Below are 11394 nucleotides of genomic sequence, written 5' to 3' on the forward strand. Positions count from 1 at the left end.
GCCCAAGCCTGGACGGCATCGAAGCGAAGATTCCGGGATTTATAGCCCGAAACGTAACCTTCCTGAGCCTCAGTTTCATTTGTAAAATGAAGGGATGGTAATGCTTACCTCACAGAGTTGTTGTGACTTTAGGGAAATAGAGCATCTAGGCAAGGGGCCTGGGCTAGGCGGAGAGGCAGACGGCGCTGGCTTAGCCCCCACTTTGGGGAGGCGGTGCAGAAATGAGGAATTTTTCCCAGGGCAAAGCCAGGGCTGAGACCCGCCATGCTCCCTCTCATCTCACACAAAACACTGTGGGAGCTGTACAGCAGAGAAAAGAGAATGAGGATTTGGCATCTGGAAAATACTGCCAGACCAAGTTGTTTCAAGTTTTGCCCTGCATCACTGGCCAAGATGATAACCCCTTTGTATAATCTTCTTTTTAAATTTTAAATATATTTTGTTAAGACACAGGGTCTCACTCAGCGTCAAGGCTGGAGTGCAGCGGCTCGATCATGACTCGCTGCAGCCTCGAACTCCTGGGCTCAAATGATCCTCCCTCCTTAGCCTCCAAAAGTGCAGGGATTAGAGGCACGGGCCACCGTGCTGGGTCCCCCTTTGTGTCATCTTCTACACAGATGACCTTTGGTGGAAGAGAAAAAAATTAAACTATACGGCCAGTCTGAGATTTAGGCCAGAGGAGAGTAACTTGGGACAGCAGCCAATGCATCTAGATTCCTCCACCTGGCATCAAGGTCTGGTGTCTGTATACCCCAGCCTGATTGCCTGCGGTCTCTCTCTTTCCCTCCCTCCCCTGTGGTCTAAGAACACCAAACTACTCACTGTTGGCAGACGGAAGTGAGAAGGGCAAGCAATTCAGTGCGGTTGGAGCATGGGACACGGATGTGAGTTGTTACATGGGTTGGGAAGGCAGGGAAAATGACAGCCTTCCGTTTTAGATACGTTGGGTCTGTGCTGCATGTGGGATATCTTGAAGGCAGAAACCTGCTCCTACTTGCTTTGTGATTTCTGCACCTAGAACAGCTTCTGGCAGACATTTGTGAACTAACTGACTTACTGAGGGACTCAGCCAACCAGATTTCATTGAGACAGCTTGTGTGCCCTGCTTTGTGCTAAACGGAAGCCACAAATCAGAAGGGTTCCAGGTTTGGTTGCAGCCCCAAGGCACAGGCGTTGGATTGTCTTTTAGTGACTTTTCTCTGGTCCGCAGATGTCTGAGATGGTTGCTGTACTAGTCTGGGTTATTGGTTATAAATAACAAAAACCAACCTTAGGCCGGGCGCAGTGGCTCACGCCTGTAATCCCAGCACTTTGGGAGGCAGAGGCGGACGGATCATAAGGTCAGGAGATTGAGACCATCCTGGCTAACATGGTGAAACCCCATCTCTACTAAAAATACAAGAAAATTAGCCGGGTGTCGTGGCGGGCACCTGTAGTCCCAGCTACTCGGAGACTGAGGCAGGAGAATGGCGTGAACCCGGGAGGCAGAGCTGGCAGTGAGCCGAGATTGCGCCACTGCACTCCAGCCCGGGCGACAGAGCGAGACTCTGTCTCAAAACAAAAAAACAAAACAAAACAAACAAACAAAAAACCAACCTTAGACAAATGTAAGCAGAAAATGACTTTATTGGAATAACTGGTGGTATAGACCTCAAGGGAGGCTGGAAATTTATGTTTGGAGAAGGGGCCTTCTTTACCTAGACTACAGCCCCCACCCTGCAGCTCTTCTCACGGTTTCATTGTAGATGATATCTGGGGGCAACCAGGAGGTGCTGTCCCTCCTCAAGAAGTAGGAAAAAGGAAATTAAGTTGTCTTCTGAGAGTTACACTGCTTCTTCACTTTGCATACTTTTGTTTGTTTAATGTCTTCCTTGTCAGACTGTAAACTCAATGAGGGCAGACAAATGTCAGCCTTATTCATGCCTGTACCCCAGGGCTTTAAAACAGAGCCTGGCACATCATGGGTGCTGAGTATATGACTGAACACAAAACTCTAATGCTTTAGTTTTTGCGTTTTTTTTTTTTTTTTTCCTTTAAGACAAGTCTCACTCTGTTGCCCAGGCTAGAGTGCAGTGGTGCAATCTTGGCTCACTGTCACCTCTGCCTCCCCGGTTCAAGTGATTCTCCTGCCTCAGCCTCTCGAGTAGCTGGGATTACAGGCACCTGCCACCATGCCCAGCTATTTTTTTTTTAAAGGTCATACTGCTTCTGTCCCTTTTTTTTTTTATTATTATACTTTAAGTTCTAGGGTACATGTGCACAATGTGCAGGTTGTTACATATGTATACATGTGCCATGTTGGTGTACCCATTAACTCGTCATTTACTTTAGGTATTTCTCATAATGCTATCCCTCCACCCTCCCCCTAATTTTTTGTATTTTTACTAGAGACGGGGTTTCACCATGTTGGCTAGGCTGGTCTTGAACTCCTGACCTCAAGTGATCCACCTGCCTTGGCCTCTGAATTTTTTTGCTATGTTTTTTTGAGACAGGGTCTCACTCTGTTGCCCAGACTGGAGTGCAATGGCGCAATCATGGCTCACTGCAGCCTTGACTTCCTAGGCTCCAGGGTCCTCCTATGTCAGCCTTCTGAGTAGCTGGGACCATAGGAGGCATGCGCCACCACACCTGGCTAATTTTTTGTAGAGATGGGGTCTCCCTATGCTGCCCAGGCTGGTCTCAAACTCCTGGGCCCAAGTGATCCTCTCACCTTGGCCTCTCAAAGTGCAGGGATTACAGATGTGAGCCACCACATCCCACCTCTAATGCTTTAAAGTAGAGATATGTCAATTGTATTAGTGTGTTTTCACACTGCTGTAAAGAAATGCCTGAGATTGAGTAATTTATAAACAAAAGAGGTTTAATTGACTCATAGTTCCGCATGGCTGGAGAGGCCTCAGTAAACTTACAATTATGGCAGAAGGAGAAGGAGAAGCAAGCATCTTCTTCACAAGGTAGCAGGAAAGTGTGTGAGTGCAGGAAAAACTGCCATTTATAAAACCATCGGGTCTCGTGAGAATTCACTCACTATCACAAGAACAGCATGGGGGAAACTGCCCCCATGATCCAATCACCTCCTACCAGGTTTCTCTCTGGACACGTGGGAATTACAATTCGAGATGAGATTTGGTTGCGGACGCAGAGCCAAACTATAGCTTATAGAGACAGAATAACTCTCAGGCCCAGTCTAGACTACAATCTGGTTTAAAGTATTAATGCAGCTAAAGAAAGAGGGTGCCAGTTAGGAGGTTCTGGGCAGCCAAGGAAGCCAGAGATCAGGGAGAGTTGCCAAGACAATCACCAGCAGTGTCCATTCTCTGGGGACAAAGATGCTGGTCCAGGAACAGGGGAGATGGAAGTACCATTCTTCGGAGCCACTCAATTCACCCCCTACCTCACTCATGCTCTGGATCACCAAGCAACCCTCTAAAAACCATTCTGTTTCCTATGTAGATCAGTCCACAGGGAGAGAATGCACTCATCATTGAACAGGAAGATCCAGTCTGCTTCAAAGCCCTGCTTCCTCTTATAAATTAATGAATTGGCATCTGATTTGAAATATCAGTCTCATGAGCCTGGTTAATGTGTGTCTGTTCCGTAGAGATGCTGCTGCTTTTAGGGCTAACAACTCTGGTTTCTAAGCTGGACCCAGGATGGTGATGAATTTACCAAAGTAACAAATGCTACCCCAGGGACCTTCCATTTTTCGGCAATATTTTATTTCCTTTATTTTTTCTAAAATATGTTTTTAATCAAAATACATGTAATAATTTTTTTAAAAATCAATTAGGCATATGGCAAAGTTAAAAAAAAAAAAAGGCCATCTTCTGTCTTGCTATCAACTGATTCCCACTCCCCAAAGGCAGCTATTGTTTTAGCTGTTTTTTGTTTTTTGTTTTTGTTTTTGTTTTTCGAAACAAAGTCTCACTCTGTTGCCCAGGATGGAATGCAGTGGCGTGATCTCGGCTCACTGCAACCTCCGACTACTGGGTTCAAGCAATTCTCCTGCCTCAGCCTCCTGAGTAGCTGAGATTACAGGTGTGTGCCACCATGCCCGGCTAATTTTTATATTTTTAGTAGAGACAGGGTTTCACCATGTTGGTCAGGCTGGTCGCGAACTCCTGACCTTGTGATCCGGCCACCTCAGCCACCATGCCAGGCCTGTCCCTCATATTTCTTTCCATATTTTGACCAATACAGATATCTACTTTTTCCTGATTTTTAAATTTCTTTCTTTTTCTTTGTTTTTTTGAGATAGAGTCTCGCTCTGTTGCCCAGGCTAGAGTGCAATGGCATGATCTCTGCTCACTGCAGCCTCTACCTCCTCAGTTCAAGCGATTCTCCTGCCTCAGCCTCCTGAGTAGCTGAGGCTACAGGTGTGCGCCACCATGCCCGGCTAATTTTTGTATTTTTAGTAGAGATGGGGTTTCACCGTATTGGCCAGGCTGGTCTCAAACTCCTGACTTCAGGTGATCCACCCGCCTCAGCCTCCCAAAGTTCTGGGATTACAGGCGTGAGCCACCATGCCCAGCCCTTTTTCTTTTCTTTTTTTTTTTTAAATTGCACCTTGCAGAGCAAGGCTAACTTATACTCATAGGCAGAGCTTCCAGAGCCAGCCTAAATTTCCTTTCCTTTCTTTTTTTTTTTCGAGACAGGGTCTCACTCTGTTGCCCAGGCTTGAGTGCAGTGGCACCATTTTGGCACACTGTAGTCTCAGCCTCCTGGGCTCAAGCGATCCTCTCACCTCAGCCTCCCTAGTAGCTAGGACTGCAGGTGCGCACCACCACACCTGGCTAATTAAAAATTTTTTTCTTTTTCTTTTTTTTTTGTAGATACAGGGTCTGACCATGTTGCCCAGGATGGTCTTGAACTCCTGGGCTCAGTGATCCTCCTGCCTGGGCCTCCCCAAATGCTGGCCTAAGCCACTGTACCCAGTTTATAATTCCTTTCTTATACAATATTTTTTTCAGTGTTAAATTGCCTCAGTTTTTCTTTTGCTTAGATTTCTACATATCTATTATGAATTTAACCCTACACATTCCCACTAGAGCTACAAAGATTACTCCACATGGTCAAACACACTAGGTAATCAGTCTATCAGTTACATTTTTTTTCTAGGAATCATCTTGGTTGGAGCCCCTTGTCTTCCTGTTCCAGTTTGAACTTATTGATCTCTTGGCCTGCTTCACAATTGTCATCCTGTGACTTCCCTTTACCATCATCTTGGAAATTCCCTCTGCTTCTCTCCTGTGTCGCATCCCCTGTTTTCTGGAGCTCATTTCTTCCTCTTTCTTGTTTTACTTCCTCACTTTGGTGGAGCATATCCTCCAGCAGCTGCTTTGAGAAAAGGTACTTGGGAAGTAAAAGTTTTGAGACTCTGTGTTTCTGAAATTGTCTTTAGTATACCCTTTGGTTGATGGTTTGGCTGGCTATAGAATATTAGATTAGAAAATAATTTCCCCTGAGAATTCTAAAAGTACTTCTTTTCTGTTTCTTAGCAACCAGTATTGCTATTGAGAAGACTGATGTCATTTTAACTACAAACCTTTGTATGTGACCTGTTTCTCTGGTAGCTTTTAGGATATATTCTTTGTCCCTGGCATTTTAAATGTTTTCAATGATGTGCCTTGGTGGGGGTCTGTTGGAATAAAGAATTTATTGGCCTTTCTCCCCAGTTCCTTGGAGGTAACCTCTAAATCCTTGGAATTTCCCAGGTAATAGGGGTGTCTGTTATTTATGGTAGGCACTGAGAGCTTATGCTAACAAGGTGACCCATGGGGGACCCCTAGATAGTTTAAGATGACTCATGATAAGGGCTGTCCATGCCAGAAAGACAAACCATGTGATTAGAGTGCTGGGGTTTTGAGCCACTTGATAATCAATCTGACCTCTGGGCAGGGGAAGAGGGCTGGAGATTTAGTTAAATCATCTGGACAATGATTCAGTCAATCGTGCCTACATAATGAACCCTCAATAAAAACTCTGGACACTGAAGCTCTGGTGAGCTTTTCTGGTTAATAATAGTCTGTGTGTATTGTTACACATCAATGTGCCAGAGGATGATGCATCCTGACTTCGTGGGAAAAGGACACTGGAAGCTTCAAGTTTGGGATCCTCCAAGACTTTGCCTTTTGTGTCTCTTCTTTTGCCTGGTCCTGATTTGTATTGCCTTTGCTATAATAAAACTGTAACTATAAGTTTAGTGCTTTCCTGAGTTTGGTGTTCTATGGAATTATTGAACCTGAGTGGGTAGCGGGAACCCCCAGATTTGTAGTCATTTGGTCAGAAGTGTGGGTGGCCTGGGAAACCCTGAGCTTCTATTAATAGCTGGTTTCTGAAGTGAAGGCAGTCTTGTGGAGACTGTGCCATTAACTTGTGAAGTTTGGCCTAACTCTAGATAGTGTCAGAATTGCATTGCAGCATCTTTTTGAATTCTTTGAGCTAAGCCTTTTTATTATTTATTTATTTATTTTTATTTATTTATTTATTTATTTATTTTTGAGATGGAGTCTCACTCATCTCCCAGGCTGGAGTGCAGTGGCGCAATCTTGGCTCACTGCAAGCTCTGCCACCCAGGTTCACGCCATTCTCCTGCCTCAGCCTCCCGAGTAGCTGGGACTACGGGTGCCTGCCACCACGCCCGGCTAACTTTTTGTATTTTTAGTAGACACGGGGTTTCACCGTATTAGCCAGAATGGTCTCGATCTCCTGACCTCGTGATCTGCCCACCTCAGCCTCCCAAAGTGTTGGGATTACAGGCGTGAGCCACTACGCCCTGCTATTTATTTTTTTTAAATTGAGACAGAGTCTTGCTCTGTCACCCAGGCTGGAGTGCAGTGGCACAATCTCAGCTCACTGCAACCTCTACCTCTTGGTTTCAAGCAATTCTCCCACCTCAGCCTCCCAAGTACCTGGGATTACAGGTGCCCATCATCACGCCTGGCTAATTTTGTTATTTTTAGTAGAGATGGGGTTGGCCAGGCTGGTCTCGAACTCCTGACTTCAAGTGATCTGCCTGCCTTGACCTCCCAAAGTGCTGGGATTACAGACATGAGCCACCACACCCAGCTGCCCTAAACCTTTTAATCTGGAAACCAATTCACTCTGTAATTATTCCTTTGGGAAATTCCTCCCCTCCATTTTTTTCCCCTCTCCCTCTCTGAAACTCCTGTCTTGTCTTGTCTTTTCTCTCATCTCTACCTTTATGTGTTCTGTTCGACTTCCTAGGAGTCAAACTTCTAATCCTTTTTTTTCTAAAATAAAAACAGAGATAGGGTTTCCCAATATTTGCTAGGCTGGTCTCAAACTCCTGAGCTAAGCAATCCACCTGCCTCAGTCTCCCAAAGTGCTGGGATTACAGGTGGATTATAAGTGTGAGCCACCACACCCAGCCAAACGTCCAATCCTTTTATTCATGTTCTCAACTTCCAACCCTTTTCTCAACTTAAACATTTTTTGACTGATATTTTTTAATTTTTAAGAGCTCTTTTTCTTGTTGTTCCCTAAATGTTCCCTTTTTGCAGCTTCCTGTTCTTTTTCCATGGACGCAATCTTTTTCCCATTTTCCTCTGAGGCTATTAATAATAGTTTTCATATTTATTATAGATTTTGAAAGTCTTTCGTGCTCCGTTTTCTCTGTTTTCTCTGACTTCTCCCTGGCTTACTTTGCTCTGTGTGTTTCATTAGAGGCTTTCTCAAACACCCGACAATCCTTGGTATAGATGTTTATGTATATTACAGAGTAGAGCCAGACATGGTGGTGTGCATATGTAATCCCTTGGGAGACTGAGGCAGGAGCATTGCTTGGGCCCAGGAGTTCAAGATCAGCCTGGGCAATACAGTGAGACCACATGTTAAAGAAAACAAAACAAAACAGTGAGGCATTAAAAGCTGATTGAAAGCTCTAAATGGGTGTGTGTGGGGGGGGTATTGATTACTGAGCTTCACTAAAAATTAGGCAGGTACCTAGCAGGGGACTCCTCAACTGTCAGTACCAGTCTTTCTTTTTCTTTTCTTTTCTTTTCTTTTCTTTTTTCTTTTCTTCTTTTCGTCTCTTTTCTTTTCTGGGACAGAGTTTCACTCTTGTCGCCCAGGCTGGAGTGCAATGGTGCAATCTCGGCTCACTGCAACCTCCACTTCCCAGGTTCAAGCTATTCTCCTGCTTCAGCCTCCCAAGTACCTGGGGATTACAGGCACCTGCCACCATGCCCAGCTAATTTTTTTTTTTTTTTTTTTTGAGCCAGAGTCTTGCTCAGTCGCCCAGGCTGGAGTGCAGTGGTGCGATCTCGGCTCACTGCAAGCTCTGCCTCCCAGGTTCACGCCATTCTCCTGCCTCAGCCTCCCAAGTAGCTGGGACTACAGGCGCCTGCCACCATGTCTGGCTAATTTTTTTTTTTTTTTTTGTATTTTTAGTAGAGATGGGGTTTCACCACGTTAGCCAGGATGGTCTCGATCTCCTGACCTCGTGATCCACCTGCCTCAGCTTCCCAAAGTGCTGGGATTACAGGTGTGAGCCACTGCGCCCAGCCGCAGCTATTTTTTTTTTATCTTTAGTAGAGACGGGGTTCCACCACGTTGGGCAGGCTGTTCTCGAACTCCTGACCTCAGGTAATCCACCCACCTCGGCCTCCCAAAGTGCTGGGATTACAGGCATGAGCCACCTCACCCAGCCTACCTTTCTATTTTCACATACAGAAGCCCTCTAATCTACCAGGGCGAGGTTAGAAACCTGGCTGCCAGCCTTCTGGGTACCAAGAGGGGAAAGGAGATGAAGGGATCTACCTTATCGTTCAGCTAATCCCGCCCTGACTTCAGTACAGTCCATCACTCTTGTTCTCAGCTGTGCCTGGTGTTCCCAAATCCACAGCCTCTCAATTCAACCTGTCTCCCGCCAGGTAGGAAGAGGGCGGTCACCTGATTACAGAAGTTGAGGGAGAAAATTTAGGAGTCTAATTCCTTTTACTTTCATCCAATCTTCTTCTTTTCAGCCCCATCCTACCATCCTGCCTTTAGAAATATCCAGTGCCTCCAGTTGATGAGCAGTTCTTGGGTTCTGATGCACTCATGGGCTTGCTCCTGGTTGATACTTCTCCTTCTCCCACTCCCACCATAAGCAGTTACAGTTTCTGATTTTTCTGGCCTTTTGCTAAATCAGCCAGCCCTTATCTGTCTGCTTTCAAGCTTCACAAGGTTTGTATATATCTGTCAATTGCTGTTGTCTCCTCCCCCTCATTTTCTTTTTTTAAAAATTGAGGAAAAATTCACATGCCATAAAATTCAACATTTTAACCATTTAAAGTGTGCAATTCAGGCCGGGTGCAGCGGCTCATGCCTGTAAACCCAACACTTTGGGAGGTCAAGGTGGGCAAATTGCTTGAACCCAGGAGTTCGAGACTAGCATGGGTAACATGGTGAAACCCCGTTTCTACAAAAAAAGACAAAATATTAGCTGGCCAGCATGGTGGCTCACGCCTGTAATCCCAGCACTCTGGGAGACCGAGGTGGGCAGATCACCTGAGGTCAGGAGTTTGAGACCAGCCTGGTCAACATGACAAAAACCCATCTCTACTAAAAATACAAAAAATTAGCCAGGCATGGTGGCACGGGCCTGTAATCCCAGCTACTCGGGAGGCTGAGGCACGAGAATCGCTTCAACCCAGAAGGCAGAGTGCAGTGAGCCAAGATCGCGCCACTGCCCTCCAGCCTGGGTGACAGATCGAGACTCTGACTCAAAAAAAAAAAAAAAAAATACATACATATATATATATATTAGCTGGATGTGGTGTCGTGCATTGCAGTCCCAGCTGCTTACTCAGGGAGCTGAAGCGGGAGGATTGTTCAAGCCCGGGAGGTTGAGACTGCAGTAAGCCATGATTGCACTGCTGCACTCCAGACTGAGCAACAGAGTAAGAACTTGTTGCAAAAAAAAAAATAAATAAAAAATAAAGTGTATGATTCAGTGGTTTCTTTTATTTGCCTATTTTTGCCAACATTTGTTTTTTCTTTTCTTTTTCTTTTTTTTTTTTTTTTTTTGAGATGGAATCTTGCTCTGTTGCCCAGGCTGGAGTTCAGTGGCACGATCTCAGCTCATTGCAACCTCCGCCTCCCGGGTTCAAGCGATTCTTCTGCCTCAGCCTCCAGAGTAGCTGGGATTATAGGTGTGCGCCACCACCCCCAGCTAATTTTTTTTTTTTTTTGGATTTTTAGTAGAGATGGGGTTTTACCACGTTGGCCAGGCTGGTCTTGAACTCCTGAGCTCAAGTGGTCTGCCTACCTCGGCCTCCCAAAGTGCTAGGATTACAGGTGTGAGCCACTAAGCCCCGCCTGTTATTCTCGAGCTTATTATTATTATTACTATAGCCATCTTTAATGGGTGTGGAAGTGGTATCTCACTGTGGTTTTTTTGTTTGTTTGTTTGTTTGTTTGTTTAGACAGGGTCCCACACTGTTGTCGAGGCTGGAGTGCAATGACATGATCTCTGCTCACTGCAACCTCTGCCTTCTAGTGGGCTCAAGCAATCCTCCTACCTGCACCTCCTGAGTAGTTGGGATTATAGGCATGCACCACCAAGGCTGGGTAATTCTGTATTTTACCGATTTATTTTATGTTATTATTATTATTATTATTATTATTATTATTATTTGAGATGGAGTTTCGCTCTTGTTGCCCAAGCTGGAGTGCAATGGCATGATCTTGGCTCACTGCAACCTCTGCCTCCTGGGTTCAAGCGATTCTCCTGCCTCAGCCTCCAGAGTAGCTGGGACTACAGGGGTGTGCCACCACGCCCAGCTAATTTTTGTATTTTTAGTAGAGATGGGGTTTCACCATGTTAGCTAGGCTTGTCTCGAACTCCTGACCTCAGGTGATCTGCCCACCTTGGTCTCCCAAAATGCTGGGATTATAGGTGTGAGCCACCACGCCCGGCCTATTATTATTTTTTGACATGGAATCTCGCTCTATTGCCCAGGTTGGAGTGCAGTGGCATGTCTCGGCTCGCTGCAACCTCTGCTTCCCAGGTTCAAGCAATGCTCCTGCCTCAGCCTCCTGAGTAGCTGGGATTACGGACACATGCCACCACATCCAGCTAATTTTTGTATTTTTTAGTACAGACTGGGTTTTGCCATGTTGGCCAGGCTGGTCTAGAACTCATGAACTCAGGTGATCTGCCTGCCTCAGCCTCACAAACTGCTCTGATTACAGGCATGAGCCACTGTGCCCGGCCCTAATTTGTGTATTTTAGTAGAGACAGGGTTTTACCATGTTAGCCAGGCTGGTCTGGAATTCCTGACCTCAAATGATCCGTCCACCTTGGCCTCCCAAAGTGCTAGGATTACAGGAATGAGCTACTGTGCCGGGGCTTCTTGTGGTTTTGAGTTGCATTTCTCTAACAACTAA

Source organism: Hylobates moloch, unplaced genomic scaffold, assembly GCF_009828535.3.
Source record: "Hylobates moloch isolate HMO894 unplaced genomic scaffold, HMol_V3 SCAFFOLD_8, whole genome shotgun sequence".
In the NCBI taxonomy this organism is placed as follows: domain Eukaryota; kingdom Metazoa; phylum Chordata; class Mammalia; order Primates; family Hylobatidae; genus Hylobates; species Hylobates moloch.